The sequence below is a fragment of the Pleurodeles waltl genome, chromosome 8 (assembly GCF_031143425.1).
Source record: "Pleurodeles waltl isolate 20211129_DDA chromosome 8, aPleWal1.hap1.20221129, whole genome shotgun sequence".
In the NCBI taxonomy this organism is placed as follows: domain Eukaryota; kingdom Metazoa; phylum Chordata; class Amphibia; order Caudata; family Salamandridae; genus Pleurodeles; species Pleurodeles waltl.
Genome location: NC_090447.1, coordinates 285,348,396 through 285,375,578, shown reverse-complemented (window position 1 = coordinate 285,375,578; position 27,183 = coordinate 285,348,396).

Here is a 27,183-nt window from a genome sequence, read left to right as displayed (position 1 = left end):
TTTCCCTACTGAGGAAATTGGCTTTTCCTTGAGATTGTACTGACCCTCTCTAAGAGGTCTTAGGGCCCTGGGCATTTTCAGTGTGAAAGTGCACACATGCCCTCTGTACATAAGTTAGGAAGGGGCACCTAACAGCATGTCCATATTTGCACATTGGTGATTTCATGTATGTACTGAGCCTGGCATGGCTTGCCTATGTGTGCACACTTGCACGTTGGCAATTTCATGTATATATTGAGCCTAACATGGCCTACCAGTATGTACACACTTGCAGATTGGTGTTTTCATGTACATACTGAGCCTGACATGAGTTGCCTCTGCGTGCACTTGCACATTGGTGTTTTCATGCATATACTGAGTCTGGCATGGCTTGCTTATATGGTCAAACTTGCACATTGGTGTTTTCGTGCATGTACTGAGCCTAGCATTACTTGCCAGTATGTAGATACTTGCCCGTTTGTGTATCCATGTGTCTATTGATCCTGGCCAAGTTGCTAGTATGTGCACACTTTGACATTAGAGTTTTTTATACATGGAGGTGTGTGGTTTCAGTGCCGACTGAGAAGGCAGTGTAACGTCGAGGCTCTGCGAACGAGGAAGGCCTCAGCAGTTATTTATGCCGCTGCACATTCCTTTCTAGGAGGAGACGAACATGCGTCTCTTCCGGTTGTACTGGTGAGTCGCAGAAGTGACTTTTATTTATTTATCTTCACTTGTGTGGCCGGCCCCAAGGGAGTTTCCTCAAGAATGGATTCCATCAGCCATTTTTAATGCTGACGAACATGTTTTCTCCTCAGAACTGCCTAACCTTGAAGTAGGTTCCACTTTACAATTGTGGCAAATCTGTTTTTCTCTTATATATTTGAGAATATGAAAGGGATCATTTTCTTTATTTTTCCCTTCACCTTGGAAATTTTGTCATTTACTTATTCAGAGACTGTCAGGATGAGGCTGATTTTTTATTAACACATGTTACTTGTATTCCATTGTTTTTGCATATATTTTCATTTGGCATTTTACTGGCTACTATCTAGTAGGTTTCTCAACTTCCCCAGATATTTAATATCTTTATGGTGAATCGTTGCCTTGAACAGCCTTTATTCCTGTTTTGCATATTCATTCCACTTCAAGTTGAAGCTTATGGGAAAGACAAGAAGTCTTAAACTCTCTAATACTCCTCATATTACTCCTCAGTCAGATTCAGACCATAACTGCGACAACATGGATGACACGGTTTCCTCGAGATCTGAGTCCCACTCAGGAACCATTCCAAAAATGACATAGTCAAACAAAATACCGACATGTTCAAACAAAAGACCTAAAAAAAGATCCTCCCTCCCCAGGGAAGCCCTCAGTAACCTCCATGGATTTGATTTTGGAAGAAATTCATGCATTGAAACCCTTTATGGAAGAGACCACAAAAACTTTACAGCACTTCGATGATAAATGGTCTTCTTGGAATCACAAGTTTTACTGGTGCAACAGAAAACAGCAAATCTTCCTCAAACAGTTTGAAATTTCACTGCTCAAGAAGTATACTGAGGATCTTGAAAATAGAAATCGTAGGAACAATCTACGCTTACATGGTTTTCCTGAAAACACAGAGGGGTCCAATCCATCTACTTACTTTCAATCCTTTCTTCCTAAGCTTCTGGATTTATCATAAACCAGTTTTCTCGATATCCAGAGGGCTCAAAGATTTAGTCTGAAAATCTCTGATAAACCACAAGGAATCATTATGCTCTTTTTGCAATACACATACTTACTTCAAGTCTCGTCTGCTGTAAAGGCTAAAAAACAAATAACTTGAAATGGTTGAAAACTGTATTTCTCTCAATATGTTGCTAAAGCTACAACTGATCACTGCAAACAATTTTTAGACTTGCGTCCTCAATTGAGAGCCATTAATACTAGATTTGGATCACTTCATCCATGTCTATTCAAGGTGACATACAAAGAGAAAACAACCACCTTCGAAGATCCGGCATCACTTAAACAATTCTTACAACAACATAGATCAGAAGAAATGTACACTTTGAAAGTCACCTAATTTGGACTTATTCTTAAAATTATCACTTGTTTTTATTGGTTTTCTCCCATTAGTACAATCTTAATTCAATGCAGTCTTTTTTCTTTCAATATAGGTATATGTCCTTGTGGCACGTTCCTGTTTGTAACCTTTATGTTACATTGTCATCTAAGTTGGAGTCATCCCTGCATTTCTGTGGATCTTAATGGCTGTCATCATCATCTTCTGGTGTTGCCACTCTCCCCTTCTGTATTTTCAAAGGTATGTCCTTCAGTCTTCATTTGTATGACTTGGTCATGTCTCTTTGATCTTTGCAACTTTCATGCTTTGTACTTTAAATTTCTAATTTATTCTTCAACTTTTCTTGTTTTCTTCTCCTCAGTCCTTTTCTTTTTCTTTCCTTTTATTTATCAATTTTCTTATTTTTCTCATTCTCTATTTTTACTGTAAATATTAATGAAACTGTAAACATACAATATATGCTCACTAATGCTTTTATGTTACAGTCCAGATAACTACATGGAATATCAAAGAGTTACGTAATCTTATCAAACCACAAAGGGTTTTATCCCATTTAGCCAAACTAAAAACAGATGTCACACCTTTTCAGGAATCCCACCTTTTTGAGACAGTAACTAAATTTGAAAAATGTTGGGTAGGTGATGTGTTTGCTTCTCATGCTCTGGGGAAGAAAATGGAGTAGTGATTCCTTGCCATAAACAGTTGCATCTTATGGAAATACACCAAGAAACTAATTATGAGGGTTGCTGGATTATTGTCAAACTCCTGATAAATAATACACCTCTTTCTATTTTTAATGTTTATGGTCTGTTTTCAGTAGATAATATTTTTTGGTCCAATATATCAGATAAATTACATTCATTTGATGATTAATATGTTACATTTGGCAGAGACTGTAATCAAATTTTGGACCCTGTATTGGACAGACACTCAACAGTTATGTTTGTACATTCCAAGATGCATTCTCAATTTCAATCTTGCATGCACAGTAACTCCTTAGTAGAAATTAGGAGATTATGTCATCCAGACCTTTCTGAATATACCTTTTATTCACACCCACATCACTCACAATCTTGGATAGATTATCTTTTCTTTAGTAAATCTCTTACCGAAAATGTTCTGTATTCAGACGTAGGTTCCAATTTGATTTCAGACCACGCACTAGTTTATACAGATATTGACATTATTCCTTTTTCACCTAATGCAGGCAGATGGCGTTTTAGCAACACACTCCTTTCCAATTCTAAATTTACTTCTGAATTTTAAACCTTTACTAACTAATTTTTAACCTTAAACAGGACACCTGACACCTCTTTTGTTTCCATCTGGGACTCTTTTAAAGCCACATCCAGAGGTTTGATAATAAAAAAAAATTCCACCAAGAAAAAAACTCATGGTTTCCCAAACTACTTAAAAGAATTAAAAAACTTAAATATTACTATTTTCAAACTAATAATGAAGCATCATTAGGTTCTCTTATTGAAGCTAAATTTACATTTAATAGATTGACTACGAACACGGCTGCCTCATATCTCGTAAGAAGTAGTGCAAGATATTATGGGGGTCAAAACAAAATGGGAAAGTTACTTGCTAATTATCCAAAGGTCATGAGAGAAAGGACTAAAATTTAATCCCTACGAAATACAACTGGGAATCTTATTTATAAAGATACAGATATAATGCAGGAATTTGTACACCAATTTATATTCCTCTGATACTCATTCATCCCAACCAGATTTCTCAACAATCCATCCCCTCTGCACAGCATATAGGCATAGATTCACTTGGGTCAGATATCCCATTCTCAGCATTATCTCCTGCAATCTCTGTCCTTCGCAGAGGGAAAGCTCCTGGTCCTGACGGGTTTACTTTTGAATTTTATAGTCACTTGGCGAAATCCCTTTTACCTAAACCTTTACAGTTATTTAATTATTTCACCAAAGCCTCCTATGGTACCTTTCAGGAAGCTATGATTTCTTTAACCCCAAAAGATAAGAAAGATCCCACACTTTGTAAAAATGATCATCCTATTTCTCTAGTTAATACAAATGATAAAATATTTGCAGACATTTTGGCTCCACAAATAGATTCCATACTACCTGATCTTATAGATTCTGAACAACCAGGTTTTGTTAAAGGCCATCTAGCCTTCGACAATGCTCAGTTCTTTTTACTATCTTAACCAAGGCATCTACGTTAAATCATCCTATTGCAGCTATCGCCTTAGGTTCTGAAAAAGCAAATGATAGGATGGAATGGAGTTTCATGTTTTAGGTGTTAAAGTGGTTTGGACTTCCTCCCAAACTAATTCAATTGACATCCTTACTATAGTCCGGTCTGAAAGCTACCATTTTTGTTAATGGTTTGCTCTTCGATTATTTTCCCTTATTTAGAGGGGTGCCTCAAGGCTGCCCATTATCACCTTTATTGTTTATTATAGCACTTGAACCTTTTCTCACTAAAATTCAACAAGATTCGCATATCTCAGGTTTTCAACTAGGATCTCAACAAGTTAAAATGTTGGTTTATGCTGATGATGTTCTTTTATACTGTTCTTATCCTGTTACTTCTCTGCCTCCCTTTTTTCATCAGGTTAATACCTTTCCACATATCTCTGGTTATAAACTGAACTCTGATAAATGTGAAATACTACCTTTAAATGTTCTGTGTCATAAACAACTTTTTGTTCCACTGGAGTTATTTGGCAGCCCTCTAAAATAAAATATTTAGGACTATGGTTCTCACAAACTATTAATGACACTATAAAAGTACATTTTGAAAATGTCTACAAAATTGATTTGATTCTATTAAAATGATGCTTTCCCCCATGGTATTATATATACTTGCAATGATCCCTGTCCATATTTCTTTCTACTATTTTTTACAAAATAGACTCTTTACTTTCCAAATTTCTATGGAAAGGCAAACCCCCATATCAGATTGTCTCTTTAAAAAAAAAAGATAAGTCAAATGGAGGTCTTAGAGTTCCTGACTTCAGAAAATATCATCATGCCTTTTCTTTAAACAATCTGCTAGATGGCGTTCCTCTGACTTACCCTTTCAACCTCCGGTATGGCTACAAGTAGAGAAATCCCTTATTTCTCCTATTGATTTTAAAGAATCTTTTGCTTTTACAGCCAATATATCCAAATTCAATACACCAGTTATTTCCCACTGTCGCAAACGCCTGTCACCTCTTTTGCCCTCAGCTTGTCTCTCTAGTACTAACTTTTTACAACAATCTATTTGGCATAATAAAATCATACGAGTCAACAACTGATCTATATATTGGAAATCATGGCACTCCAGAGGGTTATACTGGTTGTCACAACTTTTTGCTGATAATCAACCAGTATCCTTTACAGTCTTTCAAAAGACATACTCCTTACCCTCAACAAGTAAACCACAATACAAACTTTTATGCACCTCCATTACACAGTACATTTCCACTTTGTCATCTTCTTCCTCTTTGATGGATAACTTTTGCTCCATATTACACACTAATCCTTCAGCATCTGCTCTTTACAAGTCTCTACAATCGAATCTGGTTAGGATCAAATCTAAGACTGAATTGGCCTGGGATAAAAGATTTAGCAGAATGCTGGCCAACTACTTTCTGGGACAAATCATGGCCTAAAATCCATAAAACTACACACGCGGCTAACACTACACAAACACTTTATTTTGTTTACCACAGACTGTAACTTACTCCTACATTACTTAATTTCTTCTCTACATGTAGTAGCACATCATGTTGGTCCTGTTCATATCCAAATACAGATCTAAAATAAATGTTATTTGAATGTCCTCCCATTTCCCTTTTCTGGAGATTAGTCTGGCGGCAAATTAACAAGATTTTTAAATTTAACGTTCCTCTTCCCCTCGCAAATATTTTTCTTGGTAGTTTGGCTTCACACAGCCTGGATGTAACTTTGAAATATAAGCTGATAGATCGATTGTTAGCAGTTGCATTGTATTTAAAAACATCAAATTGGAACAAGCCAGTTTTGCAACTTTTCAAGCTTGGTGGAATGCTGTTTGTTTTCATCACAGATTGGAAGCTAACTATGTTTACTCTGTTTCATTGGCTATTAAGAGGGATTTTTTATGGCTTTCTCTAACTAATTATATTTCCCTAACCTCCACTCCTATTAGTAAAATTATTATTGTATCAGTTGAGGTTAGAAAACCACCCTAAGCACTTGCTTTTACCCTTTATATTGATATCTTAATATTTTAGATGAACATTTTAGATGAACATACTTAACTTGTTTTAGTGTTTACAGTTTTTTCATGAATACTCTTTTATATCCTTTCAACATGATCAGATAATCCTCCCTTTCCTTATTTATTCCACTCCCCATTAATCTTTTTCTAATTCCATTACTTCCCAGCATGGGTAGACTGTATTCTTTTCATATATTTTATTGTACTTTCTTTTTTCTTATTATATTTAATATTTACAATTTCTTACCTTATCAATTTTTGCATTTATCCTATGCACTAGAATATTCCATTTGCTGTTTTACAATAAACACAGACTTAAAGAAAAAAAAGGTTTTATACGTGTACTGAGCATGACACAGCAGGCTTGTATGTGCACACTTGTACCCATGGGGTGTTCTCAAAGCTTGTGTCCAGACTGCCCCTTCAGGCTTGTGTGTGTGGAAGGGCACAGGTGCCCATAGAGTGAAGAATGCCCATGTGTATTTTCACTGCGATGCAGAGCTGCTCAGCTAATAGGTTAATATGTGGGAAAGTTTGTAATTAATCCTAGCTGACATAGTGGATTGCAGTGGAGCACTCTCATCATGTTTACTATCATTAGATTCCCAATGACAAACCCTTTCCAATGGTAAAGATAGTTTTGCAGTACATCTTCTAGAAAGTGGGTATTTCCATGTTTTTAAATCCATTTTGTGTGCCTTTTCAATTCAAACTTCATTTCACTGAGTGCTGGGGGAAACACATCTGTGCATTCTCCAGCAACAGGTATTTAGGCTGGGCAACTAAAACGAAAAACCTCTGCCATCTGAGGACCTGACTGGATTGATTTGAGAGAGAGGTTTTGAAACTTGGTCTCTCAGAGCTAGATCATTGCATCACTACAGATAAGGATCTACATTCCAGGGCCCCATGACAGATAGAACAGAAATTTAGGGGAGACATCTGTGGTTCAAAAGGGAACCCTTTGACCCACCCCCAACTTCAAAGGCACACTTCAATTTAACTAGGTGGACCACACTTCAGCATTGTAGAGATACACTTACAGGGGCGCATCATGTTGTCCCTGTACCTCATGGTGCACACTGCCTGAGAATTCTGTTGTGCAAAGGAGTATTTACTGTCCTGGGAACTGATCATGCACCCTTCCTGCATCATGGCTGGCCTAGGCACATTGTTGGCTGCAGTGTGACACTCTGAAGTATGCTCTCCAAGGGCTTGTTTGGTTGCCCCCTGTTCTGGTCTCAGGGACATCAAAGACCCCCTGCAAGAGACCTATGCCATCTAGTGTCAACTGCAGAGTGGTGCCCTCCTATGTGTCTACATCATCTGCTGGATTCCACCTGGTAGAGGCGGTATGAGCGTGGAACTAATTATTGGATCTGGAGACCAGATCTGCCTGGTGCAAGACTCTCAAAGTACAGCCCGCATTCAAGGAGTGTAGCCCTTCATCATGGGTCTGTGTCACACTGAAGCGTTTGGTTGGTAGTGAATGGATTACCAGTTGCAGGACCCCACGTGGCTCACTGTTGTCCAGTGCGCCACATTTCTCTCATGTGACAACCAACTGTACGCTCATAGTCGTGACCCTTAGAGCTGGGGGTGTACTCACAGCAATGCCTCATTCTACCTTGTAAGGTACCACTAAACTTGCGTCTCTGTTTGTGTGAACTGGATTTGTCTGGTGCTGTTCAAGCCATCATGCACCAGACGTTGTGCCTTATTCCAGGCAGGTGCAGAATAGGAACTGATTGTGTTTTGAAGTGGATGGTGAGACTCGGGTTATCAGACAGCAGGCATGGTGTCTTATTCCAGAAAGGTGCTGCTATGGTAACTTTTAGTGTGCAGCAGGATTGTCTGGTGCGACTCAAGTAATCACACAGCCCGCGTTGCACCTCATTATAGGGAGAACTTTCATGTGCAGCAGGGTTGTCTGTTGCAACTCAGACATTGTGCTTCATTCCAGGGAGGCACGTCAATGTAACCTTTAATGTGTAGTGGGATTGTCTGGTGTAACTCAAGTCATCATGCCCCAGATGTTGTGTGTAATTTAAAGAAGGCACCACTTTGGTAACTTATTGTGTGCAAACAGGGTTGTCTAATGTGACTCAAGTCATAGCGCACCACACTTTGGGCCTCATCCAAGGGAGGACCTGCATTGAGCACTTTGTGTCTGCTTCCAGAAGTGTCTGGTGTGAGTCAGGTCATCGCGACCCAAACCTTGTGCCCATATCAGGAAGGCATGAAATTTGGTAAACTCTTTGTGCGCAACCGGGCTGCCTAGATGAGTTTAAGTTATCAAGCTCCAGACATGGTTCCTCCTGTCCTGGGACTAGCCAAATTGGTAACAATCTGTGAAGTGGAGAGTTTGGCTTGGCTGGGCCTCACTGTGAACAGCATGTTCTAAGGGTGCCCTCACCATGTGCTTTGCAGACTGAGACTCGTGCCAGAAGGCCAATGCAGACTGTTGCCTGATCAGCCATTCTCTCCTTCTTCCCCCATACCTTGGCCCCGGGATCTTGACTAAGTGTAACCACCAACTGTAAGCAGTCTAGGATCTGGGGAAAGGTTCCTTCATTTCTAACTCAGAAGGGGTGGGAAATGGTTGGAGGATGGAGGAAGGCTTGGGTCCAAGATGGGTCTGTACACTCATTTACACCTCACCTGCGGGTTGTCAGCATGCCACATTGGGGTGCTGGATGGGAGTATGTGCAAGTGCATGTAGCCCAATGTGGCTGACATCCATGGAACAGTGAAGTGGTGTGGAGTGAGTGTGTGGGATTGAGAGTCTGTGCTTGATGTCACCACATGACAGCATTGCTTTGCATGTTGTTTACTATTGTGGTTGACATTGACATAAACTGGTGCAGCCTAGGCTGCAGAGCAATTTAACAAGTTCTATAGTTCTCTGTGTGTATACATTGCTACTTGGGAACTGGGATGCATCCTACAACTGTTTTATATTGAATTGGGGTGATCATTGGTCTTGTGGTGCCAAAGCGGTAGTACCACATGTGGAGAGGGAAAGTATTTTTTTTTTCTCACATGTGCACACTACTGATTTCGTATTAACACTGTTCGGCCTCATACTATTAGTGATGTATTTTAATGTGATGTATGCCCAGATTGAATTCATGTTCATGTAGTTTTAATTCATGTGTGTGTTGAATGCAAATTTTATTTACAGACACCTCGTGTGAAGTTTGTGATGCTCATTGTGTGGTCATACTGTGCCAGTGCTCAGCTAAGCTAAGCTACCCAAGGATGAGCACAGGTTATACAGTAAGTGCAATCACCTACCCTTGATGAGAGTGATAGGTTCTGCCTAGCTAGGGCCTCACCTCAGCCAACCAGAATGTGCCACCTCCAACAGCAGCTGAGCAAATCACGATGTGCATTCCCACTGACGCAACTGTGGCAGCTAACCCTCCACACCTGAGTTGGCAGACTGGGAGGGATAAAAGGACAGAACTCACCTTTTTTGAATTTCTTCATTTCCTGCCACCATGAACCCTCCCATATAAGTACTGCTGTTGTTGAAGCAAAGATCATTTATTTGCATAACACAAAAGAACAGAAAGGTTAATGAAAATAATGAGAAAATAAACTTTAAAAAGTCTATCATGGTGGACGAAAGTATAGTAGTAGAGCCAAAAACAGTTTTGGAGTCCAATGTACAAAATGCAACTGTCTTCTAAAAAGGTAAATGTGTCTCTGAAATAGTCCACTGTGTGAATGGTAGGCACACACTGGAGGAAACTTAGATCTGCATCTCTTGAAGGTTTTGTTGGCAGTCCTGCCATCCTCTCCAAGTGCGTCCTGATGACTATTCCCTCTGGGGAGGAGGGGATGGCATAAGTGCAGGGACGACGGTGGGAGGAGCAGTTTCCTCATGTGGCACGGCCTCCCTGTTTGTGGCTGGCAGTGGTATACTTGGGCCAGATGTATAGGGAACACAGACAGGAGCAGGTGGAGGGGGAAATGCCCTCCTCACTATGTGGTAGATGTCATAAAGCACCCCATTCAGGCAGCTCATATTTTCATTGTGGTTGCATATTTCCAACATGAGCTCACTCTGCACCTCCTTGATCTCCCGGAGCTCAGTTGCAACCTGGCACATTACGTCTTGGGGCTGTTGCGCTGCTCCCAAGACTCAGTCAATGGTGGTCTGGCTGACAAAGACAACAATGGCCTCACATGGCTGGCTCACAGATTCCCTCCCATGACCCCTAGCCCCACTAGCCTGTGCCCTTGAAGCAGTGTGCCCCAAGAATAGAGGGCACAGGATTGGTGTGTGGCTCCTAGGTACACAGGAAGTGGAGGTAGCCTCATGTTGAGATGGTGTTGCCACTGGGGCATTAGGTGTAAGTGTGGGCCAAGTACAACTCACTAGAGCCATCTGGCCAGACAGATCAGCTAGACCAACTGGTTCATGGATATCTGAACTTGCAGGAGTGGAGTCCTCACTGAAGGGTTGTCCTTGGTCTGGAGTGAAGGTGTATTGGGTGGCAGACAGTGGGCCACTGACCCAGGAAGTTGGACCTGAGAAGGATGGAGAGAATATATAATTAAGATCTAGTATATACATCATATTTGCCTCTATCTACAAATGGGGCAACCAAAAAAAGTACAAACAGACTGATAGAGTGCCTTTGTTTGATTTTCATTGTTTTACACATGCAGGCTGATTTACCACAGATGCCAACTTCAGTGCTGAAGTTGTAGAGATGTCCTGAAATGCAAAAGTGTTATTTTTTAATTGTACATTACATGTAGCAGCCATTCAACCCAACACAGTGGTGAGTAGATTAGACCACAGGACCATTTCAAGGCCTAGCAGACTATAAAACATTAGAAAAAAGTTGGTTCAACTTTAAATTGAAACCGTCATAGGTCATCATATCGACAGTGCAACCTAAATTGTGTCTGGCTGCTATTTCTATTCAGCATGCCACATCACATTGTAGGAAATCTTGGATTGAAAAGACTGTGAATTATACGAGCATTTACTTCAATGTACCTCTGAGAAAGTATCAACATGCTTGAAATACACAACAAGACATTTTAATCCATAGCATGACACAGTGACTCTCAAATGTACACGTTTTTGGGATGTGTGCACATACAGAAGTAAAGGAAAGCGGAGCAAGATTACATTGTACTATTGTTTTCAGATACCAAAACAGGGCATCATGATACTTATAGTCATCTGTTGATACCATACACAATACTTGCTTAAAAAGTGAGTTACACATATCTTTTTCAATTACTAAAGTTGAGATGAGCAGAGATTTACAACATGTACACACATATAGGTATGATGTAAATAGGTGGACATACCACCTACAAACACTATACCTTTCTGTGCAAATTGATGGAGGATTGGACCTGTTGTTTGGGAGAACAACAACATACATTGATAGAAAGCAATGGACTGAGCAAATGCAAGGGATGATCCATGAGGAACGACACACAATCTGACTAAATATATTGCACATTGTTGAAAAGAGAGATATAACCATGATTCTGGTAACTGGTATGAAACAAGATATTTGGGGGAGTCTAGTTTAGATATGTTTGTTTTGCTAAGGAAGTTGAACTATTCTAAACATCTGACTTAAGGGCAGGACTCAATTTGTTATTGTTGAGACATTACTAAGTGCAACTTATCAGACTCCACCCCATTAGGGATTCCAGTCAAGTCTTTAAGATGTAGGATCCGCAAGACCTTCTACTCACAGGGAACAAGTTGTAAGGGAGCTGGGAGAACCACCACCAGTCTTATGACCCTCCAGGTGATGCTTGGAGGCCAGGGACTGAGCTCTCTCATACAGGTCGTTCCATCTCTCCCCAATCTCCTCCTGTGTGGGCAGATTATTCTTTGTCACTGTCAACTAATCTAGACCACATTTGCCTTTTTTGAGACATGGTTGTATTTTGAACTTGTGCTTTAAACAATTGTAGCTCTACTCTAAAGATTTCATCCACAATGACAGCCAGCTCTTTGTCTGTGAAATGGGGATTTCTCCTCCATGCAATTGTGATTTTGTTCTAAACAAATCTAGTGTCCAAAAATGAAGGATACTGAGAGTAAGTAAAATTAATAAGATACACTAATGGAGAGGAATACCTAAAAAAAGAAATAACGTATTTCCTATGTTGTGAATACGGCTGTCTGTCTGGTCTTCTGCAGTTTGATGGCAAAGTACCAGGGACTGAAATGGAGTGTGTTTTATAGTGTTTTGCAGGTGTTCACAACTGTCCAATGTACAACAGGTGTGGGCTACTAGCACCCAAGCAATGGCCACTACCTAAGTACTACACTGAACAGTTCCTGTGACGGACTCCCTCCGTCATGGGCCTGCTGCAAAACACTACCAGCATGATTGTGTGATCTCAATAGGCTCAGTGAGATTCCACTGTCAAGGTGTGAGGAGGACCTACTCGTCAGTATTGGAGTCCACCGCTTCAGCTGCGAAATGCAGCATGCAGGACAGAGAGGACTCCATTGTGGAGGTCTTCAGCTCAGCCGCAATACATCTAAATACAGCGGGTGGAACACTATTGAGTTGATCATCTTTTCGGGCCTGCTGCCGAGGCAGCTTGCCTGTAACACCGTCAAGATCTAAATCAGGCCTATAGTTTTCAAATGATTGAGTGATGGACCCAAAGCAACGTATTCTGGATTGGGATTTGTATAAAAAAGAACTCCAATGTATGACCATAACTTGCTTTTAGGTGCATTGGGATTTGGTGAAACCTCAAAGTTCATAAGAAAGATGATTTCCTAAAGGCATGCCATCTTTGACCTAAAGTGCTAGACCCAGATTTACTAAACCTTTGCATTGTCTTTGCATTCTGCAGTGAGGAGCAAAGACAAGGCTTCAATTTATTCCATTAGTTGGGGCTTTGTAAAAAAATGTAATTGAATGCAGCTGCTTGCATAGCTTTGGGTTACATTTCTCAGAGGCAGGAATTCCATGGGTGGAGCATGGGCGTTACTGAGCATCCACTCATGGAATTCAATGCAATCCTAGATTTACTAAAGGTAGTATACTCAGAATTGCACAAAAAAAGGTTTGCCTACCACATAGAGGCATAACTAGAAGATATAATTTTATTTCTCCTCATTGCTTCCTTTTTCGATGAGTGACGCATTTTGCAGCCAAATAGAAAAAGGAAATTGCCTGCGAGATTTATTTATGTGCAGAAAGGTATCCGTTCCTGCACAAAAACAATCCTGCCTGAATTGCAGGCAAGATTGCAGCATGGTGCCAGTACTAGGATGGAGCAGGAGTGTGGCATATCTGAGTGTACATAGAGCATTTCTGCTCTCTCCATTTCAGGGAAAGCAGGGCGGCAACTTTGTTTGCTGCCCTGTGTGAAACATTAGTACATATGTTCCTCAGTATTTAAACAAATGCTTGGCAAGGTAGCAGTCATTTTCACTTCTGGTTATCTTTTGCAAGCTAAGGTCCAGCTGTATGAAGCACTTGCATTGCCATTGCATCATGCAAGGCAGCACAAGGCAATGCAAGGGCCTCAGTGAGATTTACCAAGCCACTCAAGGCCTACTTGTGTGGCAAGCTTTACATGGCTTAGTAAATTAGAGTAATGCAAGGCAGCGTAAATCATTTTGAAGTCTTTCTATGTGTGGAACATGGGAGTTCGCACTCATCCACCCATGGAATGTGGTGTATTCCCACATCTAATGAAACTAGTAAACCTGAGAATGCGTCAAAGTGCTATGCCGTCCGAAAACAAGCTTAACAAGGAGAAATATGTTTATTACTCCTCGTTATTTCCTCTTTCTATGTGTGTTGCTTTCTGCAGCACACGTAGAAAGAGGAAAATCTTCTTTGTAACAAAGGCACCTTTACACCACAGAGCAAAGATGCCTTCTTTGGCACTAAGATGCACTGCAATATGAGTACACCTGGCCATCAGTATTTCACGGAAAGATAGAGAGTTGTTTTTCTTTTCTTCAGTTAATATCACATAGTGTGCGCCTTCAAACGTGATTAGTAGAGCTGTATGCACATTCTATACATTTAAACAACTGAAAAACGATTGAGGCGAAATTGTTCGAAGCATGAATCCACATGAAGATGCAGCTTCTTTACAGTAAACCTAAATATGAGACTTTATGTGAAGATAACGTTTCTTTAATTGCCCACTTTCTTCATCTGATGTAATCTTCAGTCTATTGCTATGTGTTTCAACTGCACCTTTATTCCACTATTGCACACTTTTTTAACTCAGAATCTATTTGGGGACCAATGGGAAGTCTATTTGCAGCACAGTGAGCAGTGAATGGTGCATGAAATTCCTATTAATAAATATCGGAGCTGCATACAGTGCCTAATTCTCTTCACACTATGCTCACAATTTCCCCCCTGCGTCTCCAAAGTTTTAAAACAGCAATCATTGATTGCAAGGTATTTGGGTCAAATGCTCAAGCGCTCTTCTTATTGATAGAACTTTTTCCATAGAGGCACCTACACCATCTAACCACTGGAGAGCTGAAATTGTGCTAGCAAGGTAATGTTAGCTACCATGGCGGTCAAGTACTTTAGCGATATAAGCAAATTAGATCTTGCTACAGTATGTTCTGTGCAGCAAATCAGAGGAGATGCTTTTGGCACAATATTGAGGAATGAGGAAGAAGACTGAACAACGCTTAAAGAACAAAAGTAGAAGGGCACAGAAAAACTGTCCGGATGAAATTTTGAGAAAAGCGCTGCCCTGTTGAAACCTTACCATGTGCAATGCAGGGATGAAAACGTATTGCAAACTGTCCCCTTTTTTGGCGTTCGCAAATTATATATAGCGCAATATATGTATATTTCAGTGCATCATTTATCACTATTGCTGAATTATGATTATTTTTTTACACGAGTGTTAACCTTCTTTTTTTTCGTATGTCGCCATTTTTAAAACAGATTAGAGAAGTCATAATCCAATTACATTGTCACCTGCTGACCTTTCTGTGGCCTGTACAAAACGGTTTGATGACATGAAGAGACTTAGTTCCAGGGGACTCATAATCTTATGAAAAGAAAACCAATCATACTATTTTTAGATCTGACCTGGTCTTGCCATCTTCGTGAAAGGACATACATTAATTCAGAAAGGAAAATGCATTCATATTTGGGAAGGCGTTTTATCACCCCTCTTCCTCCATCGTTCTGTTCTACAGTCATTCATATTTTGTGTCCCCCCACCAAAGAATACATCATGGGACAATGGGTCAACCCAATCAGCCATTAGCATATCTCCACCGTGGGTGGTAACATTTTGCCTCATAACAAGTGCACAAAGTTACAACCACCTAAAAAAAAGTGCACCTTAGTGTAAGGGCTGGTGGCTCTTTGCTATAGGTTGATTTTTTTCTCGCTTTGTATCCTTTTTTGTTTTTATTTAGTCATTCTTCTGTGTTCAAACAATGCGCCAGGCTTAAAGTTTGGCGGACAAGGTACCTTGTCTTGACACAGTACACTTCTTCACAAAACTCTGGACTGGCCTATTTTTTATGTGTGCATTTCTCTGCCCCAATTGAGGAGTGTCTGCAATCGTAAAGTTACTATTAAATTATTTGTTTGTGTTTACTGAAAAAAGTACACTCACACAAAAGTGTAAGTGAATTGGGCCCTTTGTGAATTGGGCCCTTGAAGTCAGGTTAACAGTCTGCTTTCTGTCTGCCTGTTGGTTTCATCAACAGAGAGATTACTCCAGCCTTACAGAGTACTGGCCGGCTGAGTAGAGGTATCACATTGCTTGACTGGTTTATCAACCTTTCTATCCGTCACCACCAGGGAAAACCTGGCAGTGATGAACGGAAAAATAAAAACAATCATCTGCAACCATGGAAAAACCTCCCTAGATATGAGGTCATTAGTTATTAATTTTTCAAAAACAGACTCTCACTTTGGGAGTTTGTTTTTAGAAACCAAACCTTTGGTGATGGTGGTCAAAATCAACTGTGGTTGTCCACCAAACATTTGGCGCATTCAGAGGAGGTGGTTCCACTAAAAGTAGAGACAGGGAAGCACCTTTAAGGGGGTGTATGAGATGTCCACTGATTATTTTGAGCGACTGGTGGTGTTAGTATTTGCTCAGTTACTTGGGTCTACACTGACAGACACTAAGATCTTTGTTCATAAGTGTATTTTCTGCCACATCCTTACCACATAAGATACCTCCATTTATGCCTGCCAGGAATTGATAGGCCTGTAATTAGTTGTACTTCTTCTGGTTTCTCCATTACGAGGGTGGAGAAATTGACATTAGTAAATCTCACACAAAGGTTGTTACTGGATATTGTGAGGCATGCTTATCCTTGTAATTTTAGTAATGCCCACATACTTAAGTTTATGGGCATTCCCACACTCTGATCTGACCATTTCCCACCTGTGGATAAGGAAAGCGCCTCCCAGCACGCTTCCTGGTGGCCCTTGCGCCTACTGCGCATAATCACCATGAAAAGAGATCACTGCTGTGACCCAGGCTACTAGTATTGTCCCAGCGCTTTGAAAAGCGCTCCTTGCTTGCCAAAATCACTGCCGCAACCCGGGCGTCTTATCTCGACAAAGCACAAGTGTTGCGCGCGCTCCAGTGCCCCCAGGGCACAAGCAAAAGGTAACCGGAGCAAGCTTGCTCCTATTAGTACCCCCGGGGCACGGCTCGCTCCAAAGAGTGCCCTTGGGGCACCAGTTTCCCACCATTGTGGACTGCATCACCGCTGCTGCCCGGGAACTGCAGAAAACGCTTGTGCACCACATCAGGTGCGGGCGAGTGTGCGGCAGCGGCCTCAAGAGGGAGAGAGACTTCATTGGAGGTCTCCTCCAGATCCCAGGGCTACCCTGAGGAGCAGGACTCGGGGGAGGTGAGGGGAACGTCCCCCCTAACTTCGGTCACAGCCATAGGAGCGGGACTCTCCTATTTTGAGGCAGGCATTATTTTTGAGATTGCGGGCCCCAGGAGGGGCCCGTTACGCACAACAGAGAGGGTCCTGACTGCCCCTCTCCCCTAGGAACTACGTGCAGCCCCCGTTGAGCTCATAGGCATGCCGGAGGGCCCCCACCACGATCTTCCAGGCACTTACTCTACAAAACAAGGTACTCTTGGGGGGACTGGGAGGGAGGTATGCTCCAGGGTTATTTTTCTAATTATATATATTGACTATAAGTTCCTATTATGGGCGTGATAGGGTGATGTATGTTTTGTTTGTCATGACTTGCCATATAATTTTATAATGTTCCTGATATAGGCCTTTATGATATTTTCTATGACAAGTGCATTTATTTACTGTGATTCCTGACTTCTGCTTATTTTGCAGAATCCTGAGTACTTAAGTGTTCTAATGTGACAACTGCTTATTCTTGCAGAGTATTAGTAACTTGTGTAACGTTCTGACAACTGCTAATGTAGGAGGGTATTACTGACATGTAATGTTTGGTCTATTTATGCTTTGTGCAACAGTTTATTTTTACATAGCTCAGTGGTGTGTTTACTTTGTGGTGTACATCTTGCGTCATGTGTGTTGTGTGTGTTGTGCAAATACTTTACACATTGCCTCCGGGTTAGGCCTGACTGCTCGTGCCAAGCTACCAAGGGGGTGAGCAGGAGTTATCTTGGACGTGTAGCTTCCTTGCCCTGATTAGAGTGGGTGGGTTTTGCCTGGCCTAGGAGCATACCCTAGCCTACCAGAAACCCCATTTCTAACATTTGTTGTCAGCGGTGAGGATAGGACTTGCGCTTGCACAGTACCTTTGTGACTTATTTTTGCACCGCAAATTGCACTTAGACCATTACATGTTTTAATTCTCTTTTTTTTTAAATTATTCTCCTGTTCTCTCAAACTAGTCATTTTTATATTTTACTCCTGTGTTGTATATTTGCACTTGGTACTCTTGTTGTTTTATGCCAGTGTTGTGTTCTTAACAAAATGGAGTCTACATTTGAAATGGATGAGTTGTTGCTTTACAATCTAGAAGAGTTAAAGGGATTCTGCAGGGCGAGAGGTATACCTGTTATAGATGGTTAATCCAATATAATGACCCTCACAAGAGCCCTGTTCAATTTTGAGGAGGCAGACTGGATAGCAACAAAAAAAGAGGCCCAAAAGGTGGGATGGTTCTGAGAGAGACCCTGACAGTGACCCCGAAGAGTTAGACACTGAGGAAGAAGATGACTGGCTAGAGACGCCAGTAGAGAGAGAGGACCCCATAGATAGGGAGTCTGTTACTGGGTCCTTGCCTAGCAGCAGCGCCACCTCCCATTCCCTGTCACATGAGGAGCTCAGAGACAGGGGGGAAGAGAGGGGCCTCAGGCTGCAGCTAGCCAGGCTGGCCATAGAAGAGAGACAGGCTGAGGTGGAAAAGGCTTTAGTCCAGGAGAGGATGGCAGAGGCTGAAAGGACCTTTGCCAGGGAAAGACTCGCTCTAGAGTGCAGTCTGACAAATCTGGACTCACCGCTACTGCAGGTGGAGTCCAGTGGTGGCAGCATAGATTGTAGTGTTAGGCACAATCCTTACCTGCCCGCAGACTTGGTACCTAGGTTCAAGGAGGGGGACAACATACATCAGTGGCTGAGGGAGTATGACAAAGATCTAGTTGCGCGCAGTATTCCTGAGAGCTACATTCCTGAGATGGAAAGGGATGCCCTACTGGCCCCATAAGGGAGTGCCAGACAGGGGTATCCCCTCATCAGAAAGTCCCTGATAGAAAAGTATGGTCTCACCCCTGAAGACTACAGGTTGAGGGTCAGAGGCAGCAAGAAGCGGTCTCACCAGTCTTCGGGAGGATTTCATGGGCAATTGTTGCAAAGCAATAAAAGGATAGGTGTAGGGTAGCACAGCAACCACTTATGAAGGGCTATTAAATCTCATTCTAAGGGAGCACATGTTCCGTTGTTGTTTTGCAGAGCTACGCCAACACCTGTCACACTGTCAGTTCTCTGACCCCAGAGACCTTGCAAAGGAGGCTGACCGCTGGCTTAGTGTCAGAGGAACTGGTCAAACATCAAGGAATTTAACCGACCCCAACAAAATCCAGTGCGGGGAGTGTGCAGGATCCAGAGGGACCTGTCCTCTTATGCTTGTCTTGGAAGGCACCCGGAAGAGGCCCCAAGGTGGGAAAGTAGTTGTTACCAAAGGCCGATCATCTGACAGGGATCCCCTAGTGTCTGAAGGAGAATGCGGGACACCTGGAAACAGGGTTGTTCCAACTCTGGAGACCAGCAGCACCATCCCGCAAAGGGGGGTGTGGACGCTTCCTTTGAAGGGTTTGAAGTAGGACACTCCCCTAACTCGTGTCCAGCCCAAGAGTACTGTCCCTAAGTTGTAGGACCAGGTCATGGGCAACCCCCTAGATCTGGGTGTAGAGACTGCTGTAACCAGCATCCCTACTGTTTTGGTCCCAGGGATTCAGTTTCTGAGGGGAAGGGTTTGAGGAGGGACACTCCCTTAACTAATATCCAGCCCAAGGCTACCGTCCCTAGTCTTGTGCTTACTTTGTGGTATACATCTTGTGTTGTGCAAACGCTTTACACACGCTTTTGCCTCTGGGTTAGGCCTGACTGCTCGTTCCACGCTACCAAGGGGGTGAGCAGGGGTTATCTAGTACGTGTAACTCCCTTGCCCTGACTAGAGTGGATGGGTTCTGCCTGGCTTAGGTGCATACCCTAGCCAACCAGAAACCTCATTTCTAACAGAGGAGAAATAAAGATACTTCTCCTCTTTTTGCCTCCCTTGGGGTGGTGTAGGTTTTTGGTGCATCCCAGGTTTACAAGCTCTTGTAAATCTGGGGCTGCATCAAAATCCATGGGCATTACATGGGAACACCCACCAGACCGCCCATGGAAATAATTCCCTTGCGCAGAGTAGGGAAACGCAGCGATTTGCACTGCCTTGCCCTGCTCCATATCTATGAGGCCATTCAATGCCATGCAAAGTGGCTGTGTATGGCCTCAGATATGAGGTCAAGGTTTGCACCACTGTTGCATCACAAGAAGTGTTGCACCAGCAGGGCAGGAGGCTCATAAATATGGCCCTCAGTGTCAGCAATGCAAAACATTCTTCGCTCATTAATGTACAAACTAAGGGGGTCATTCCGACCCGGCGGGCGGCGGGCGCCGCCCGCCGGGCGGAAACCGCCCAAACACCGACCCGCGGTCAAATGACCGCGGGGAGCATTCTGACTTTCCCGCTGGGCCGGCGGGCGATCTTCAAAAGATCGCCCGCCGGCCCAGCGGGAAAGCCCCAGCAAAGATGAAGCCGGCTCCGAATGGAGCCGGCGGATTTGCTGGGGTGAGACGGGTGCAGTTGCACCCGTCGCGATTTTCAGTGTCTGCCAAGCAGACACTGAAAATCTTAATGGGGCCCTGTTAGGGGGCCCCTGCACTGCCCATGCCAGTGGCATGGGCACTGCAGGGGCCCCCAGGGGCCCCACGACACCCGTTCCCGCCAGCCTCTTCCTGGCGGTGTAAACCGCCAGTAACAGGCTGGCAGGAAGGGGGTCGGAATCCCCATGGCGGCGCTGCATGCAGCGCCGCCATGGAGGATTCCCTGGGGCAGGGGAAAACCGTCGGGAAACCGCTGGTTCCCCTTTTCTGACCGCGGCTTTACCGCTGCGGTCAGAATTGCCCCGGAAGCACCGCCAGCCTGTTGGCGGTGCTTCCTCTGCCCTCTGCCCTGGCGGTTACAAACCGCCAGGGTCAGAATGAGGGCCTAATTGATTTGATGTACAGTATGGTCTTTTGAACTGTGGATACAATCAACACAAAAGTATTCAAGGGAGCATACTTCCACTTTGATGTGAGATATTACACAATTGCAAAACTAGAGAACTATATCAAATGTTGGTGTAAAGGGAAACTCTAGAATTGGTGACAATATTTTATACACAAATACATTTTTAATTAAATTTTGTGTGAGAAACACTTGAAAACAGATAGACCAAAACACTCAGCAAAGTTAAGGTGCAAAGATAACAAAGAACTTCTAACATCAGTTAACATTTTCAGCATATTTTATTAGGCTTTACAAAAGAATCAGAGTGCTGAAGCAATAAGTTCATCATCAGTAACAGAAACATGAGCAGCAGTACAACAATAATTGAAACAAATAAGACCAAAATCAGAAAGGCCTGTGAACTTGTCATATTTAAATGCACAAGATAAATAAAAGATATGGTGCCAATTAACATAACTGGAGTGGTGGGGAGTGGACACTGGACTTACAGAGATAATTGTATAGCTCTGTAAAACCCTCCTACTAATCAGAGTAGCACATTCAGGGATGAAGGACACTACTCAAGACAACACCAAAAGTACTTTCCATCTTCCATGACATGGATATGAAACTAATATTATGAAACATAGATAGAAGACAGCTACATGAAAAAACTCAGACCTAAAAGAGAAATAATAGGAGGGACAATGGAGAATAACAGCAAGTGGCAGCTCAACTATGTATGTTCTCTGGAAGAGACTACAGGAATCTTGAGGTGAAGTCTGTCTGTCTGTTTATGTAAGTAGTCCAGTGTGGTAGGAAATACTGGCTTGGCTGACCACAGGTACAAAAGACTTTCCTCATTCTCTTCAATTCTTTTCTACTAGTGCAGTCTGTAAACCGTAAAACTTTGCACTTGTATAGCGCACTACTCACCCGTTAGGGTCTCAAGGTGCTGTACGCATACCACTGTGGACCCCCTCCGGGCTTTTCCCTGGGAGGCACCCACTCCTGGACAGCCCCAGGGTGAAACGAAGCATCCAAGCACTGTGAGGGCCGTTGTGGAGATTAAGCAAGCCCTTGCCCAGAGTTAAACTCATTAATCACATTAGGTGCTGAGGCGAGAAATATCTGGTCCAAGAGAATTGAGCCCAAGACCCACCAAGGTGAGAATTGAACCCTGGTCCCAGGTCAAATCTCTGGATCAGGGTCTGCCACTCTAACCATTGTGCCACACATCTCCACCTTTCCCTAAACTTACATCAAGGAACAAGAACAACGACTGGCTACAGGAAACCGGAACATTTTATGGGGTGGGTGACTGCCCATTAAAAGGAATAATTGAAAGCCCTTTTCAGTGTGAACCCTCCAAGTCACTAAATTATTCCTGAGCGTAACCCCCTGGTAGCTTTTGCACAGAAGAAACAAGCTTCCCTTAGAGCAATTTGTAAAGTGTTTATGCAGTGCTAGAACAGTAATAAAGTCAAAATATCAAACAATAAAGCATTCAAACTGATTTAGAAAATAGAGTAAAATGTAATAAATGAAATAACACCAAAACAACAAAAATCCTGCAAGAAGAAAAGGAGGTATGCATTTCAATATTATTAATCCCTAAAAGCTCCAGGCACCAATTATAGTCTGAAGTCACTGGAGACTGGGACCTAGGCATAATTTCATGCCGACCTCAGTAGAGCGCAGGTCGAATGCACCAACCGGGATTGTCCCAATCAAAGATTTTACCTTTTGACTTAATCTTTTAGGTCCCAATCAACGACAGGAGTACAACATTTCTAAACTCACAAGGCCTCAGAGGAGGCATTTAGAGACTCACAGGGTGTCTGACGGAGGCCAAAAGCAGGTACGTTTTGCCACTAGCATCTTGGGTGCTTACAGTTAAAGGTCTCTTGTGGCTTGTTCTGTCTCTTTAACCACACAGGAGGTCAGCCAACTGAACCTTAAAGTCAATTTCTTAGTGTTGAGCACAGCAGGAAGCAGGTCCAGTTAATCAGGGCTTCTCTCAGGTTACAGACAGCAGGTCCAGTCCTCATATGATCTTCTATGAGTTTAGAAAAAGTTCTGAAGAGGGTGCTTGTGAGTGCCACTATGCTTGCCACCAGTTAGTGGGTGGGTGTGACACTTGGCTCCTCCCTAAGCAATGGGGTAAATTTGTTGTAAATGTTTCCAGGGGTAACACCTGCCTACTTTAGAAGCAGTTCCTTTTTTGCCTTAGTGCAAACTAGGCCTAAAAAAAGCATTTTCAAAATGGTGAAAGTTTACGGCTATATCAAATTTGAGCTCTGAGACCGGGGTGTGTGTGTGTGTGGGGGTGTATTATGGTAATTCTAGTAGTCTACCACACCTAACTTTAAAATGTAGGGGCTTTTTAACAACCCCTTGCACTACTGGTGCGTTACTTTTTATATGGGAAAAAGTGATGTACCAGCTGCACATGTGCCTTGTAAATAAGTCCCTTAGTTTATATCAAGATCTGTACCCACAACAATCACAGAGGCAGAATTCTGATAGAGAAAAAACACGGCCCTTCAGCTACCAGAGGGAATATAGACAGAAATTGTCTTGGCATCCTACCTGACCTCTTCCTTTCAGGTGCACCCCAAGTGTTACATGTGGATCAACAGACCCGTCAAGCAAGATTTCACAAAGTTGTGTCACTAAGGGCCAGATGTGTCAAACGAAATTGCATTAGCAAACAGTGTGATTCACAGAAATCGGACTTTTGTGAATGCAAAAATGTCGTCTGTGATGCATGAAAGGCATTCGCAGGTCAAAAACAAGGAATCGCAAAAATTGCAAATTATTGCGAGGCAACATGGTTTAGCGTGTCGCATTTTGCGTATCGCATTTTGCAACATGAAATACCGAATCGCTATTTGCATATCGCAAATTGCGAGTCCGAATAGCGACTCGCTAATACAGATTTGGTATTTCACGTCGCAAAATGCGATACGCAAACTGCGACACGCTAAACCATGTTGCAATTCGATGCATCAAAAATTCGCAAATTGCAAATTTTCGCAGAATGGCCTTTTGCACATGCAAATTACCACGGATTGAAACCAGGTGGTAACCAGGTGCAACCTATATAAAGAGGCCCAGAATGCCTCAGCCTCTTTTCCACAATGGCTGCACTCTACTTAATGGCAAAGAAAATGAGGATCTTAGGCAGGTTTGAGGAGAGGGAGGAGGAGACAGGAGCACATTTTCAGAGTGTGCATTACCCTTTTTGACCAGACTGAGGAGGAAATATTTGAGAAGTACAGGTTGAGCTCAGCCATGATACTTGACCTGATAGCTGAGCTACAACCCATACTGCAGCACACAACACACAGGACTAATAGCATACCCACCCATGTGCACGTATTATGCTCCCTGCATCTACTTGCCTCAGGAAGCTATCAAGGGGTCATAGCAGCAGCTGGAAGGTTATCACAGGGGCCCTCTCTAGATTTTTCAATGCATTTCTAAATGCCATGCTGAGCAGGATACATCAGTACTTCAGATTCCCCCACACCCCACAGGAAATAAAGCAGACCAAAATAGATTTCTACCAGATAGCACAGTTCCCCCACGCCCTAGGTGCCATAGATGGGACACATGTTGCAATCTGTCCACCATCGGCCACAGAGTATGTGTACCGTAACCGTAAATACCAACATTCAATGAACATACAGATGATATGCAATGCCTCCTACATCATAACTGATCTAGTGGCCAGGTACCCAGGGAGCACACATGATTCGTACATCTTTCGCCACGGCGGGATTCACACAAGACTGCTAGCTGGGGAATTTGGTGAAGGTTATCTACTAGGTATTTTCCCTCTTTACAATGGTGCATTGATAGCAGTGTGACGTCAGATGGCTCAGATACTCATTATACCCTCTGTTCCTTCCAGGAGACAGTGCCTACGCTGTGCGCACCTACCTGATGACACCCTACCTAAATCCTGCAACATCAGCAGACCGGAGATACAATTCAGCACACAGGGCAACCCGCAATGTGGTGGAGCTCACCTTTGGCCTGCTGAAGAGTCGCTTCCGGTGCATCCACAAAAGTGGAGGGGCACTACAGTACAGCCCGGACACGACCTGTAGAATAGTAGCCACATGTGCGATCTTGCACAATATAGCTACCACCAGGGGCATACCAGTGGAAATATCGGAGCCAGACTCAGATGAGGATGATGATCCCATACCACCCCTACAGCCAGCAGACAGGACCATTGCAGCAGAGGGCAGGCAAAGGCGTGCTGACATCACGCACAACCATTTCAGATGTAAGTTATGACAACACAACCTCACTGACATGTATTCCAGTAGTTAGCACCTTTATTACCTTGACTTCAGGTAACATACGTGTCACTAGGACATAGCAATACACATGAGTCAGACATGAGCCATTAACAGTGTTGTACTATTGTCATCATAGTTTACTGTTATTCTACATGTGAAGGTAGTCCCCTGTGGCCGTCAGTGTCACTTTTTACGACCACACATCCCGCTGGTGTGCGCAGTGGCTTCACCGGCACCTCTTGTTTCAGGCTCACAGGCAGTACTGTGCCTGGCACTGCGACACCTTGGATCCATCACGGGCACTGCAAGACTGCTGAGGCTAGATGACTCCTCAGTATCCCCAACACCCACGTCGCTGGCTGTAGCACTGCGTGCTGTCAGCATAGCATCCAGAACGTTGGTAATTTGCACCAATCCCTGGGCAACATCCCGACTGCTATGTGCTGCCTCCACTTGTGCGGCCACAGCACGCTGTGAGATCTGGGCAGTAGATGTAGCTAGATGATTTATAGATCTGCAAAAGCCACTGAACATACCCAGGAATTGCCTTTCGCGCCTGCGGTGGCTGACTCGCTCATGCCTGATCTCAGTACAGAGTTCCTTAATTGCATTTGTCAATTCCTTGGTGTTCTCTGCAGCTTGCAAATGTTTGTATTCAGACACTCCAACAGCTTGTGCAGCCCCCCCATATTGGCGTTGTGTGACTGCAACTGTCTGTGCATTGCCCTCATGTTTTTGTTTTGTAGGCGCGGCACTTTGAGCATGGATGCTTCCTGGCCCCTGAAAAATGATGGGTCCTCACCTACATCTGTGTGCTGTGTGCCTGCATCGTGAGGCCTCCTGCGGGGGGTTGAGTGGCACTGGGGCAGAGACTGCTGCCTTCCGGTGGATCTAGCTTCTGGGGATGGAGTGTGGCCTTAATCACGCATGACATCAGAGTCAAGGTTCAGATTGTAGAGAGGTAACACCCTTGCCCTGCGTCTGATTGGTGCTATACAAAATGACTCGCTGGTGTTGGAGTCGGACAGAGGCTGTGTTTCTGCATCCCCCACATTGGCACATTCTGCTGGTGTTGGGCCTGAGCCATCTGCAATGAAAATGTGTCGCATTTCATTTATGTATGTATCACCAAATGTGGCACAATGGTAATAAATGTACACTTACATCGTATCACTATGTACTGGGTGTTTTGTTCTTCTGGGTGTTGCTCTACTACATTGCATTCTATGTGCTAATTTCAGCTCAGGGTTGTGGACTACCACTCCCATAAGGCATTGTTGTGCCGCATGTAAGATGTGGAATGGACTACTTATCACAATGCTTTGCACTAATTGCTATTTCCTCACAGGCATTTGTACATGCACATGTGATGTTACATATCATTATTGGACTTACCTTTACTGGTGCTAAGTGTGCTGGACGTGTCAATGTCAATGACCCCACTGACAGCTTCTGGAAGCAGTGTCGACTCCACCAGGACTTCCATGGGGGTGGAAGGTGTCTGGGTGGATGGTCCGCCTCCTGTGCTCCTTGCCTCCCTTAGCCTGCCGGCCACCCTCTCCTTGGCACGGGAACGCAGGTCGTACCACCTCTTGCGTATCTCTTCCACTGAGCGCTGCGCAACCCCCAGTGCGCAGACTTTGGTCTGGATGTCAGCCTAGATTTTTTGCTTCTCACTCTCTGGTACCTGGCCTAGATTTTTTGCTTCTCACTCTCTGGTACCTGGAGTGAGCTCTTCCCAAATAGCCGGTCATGGCTCCTCACCACCTCCTCAATGAGCACCTCCAATTCTTGCTCACTGAATTTGAGCTTCCTCTTCCTCTCTCCCTTCTCCTTCCCATTACCAATATTGGCCATGTTG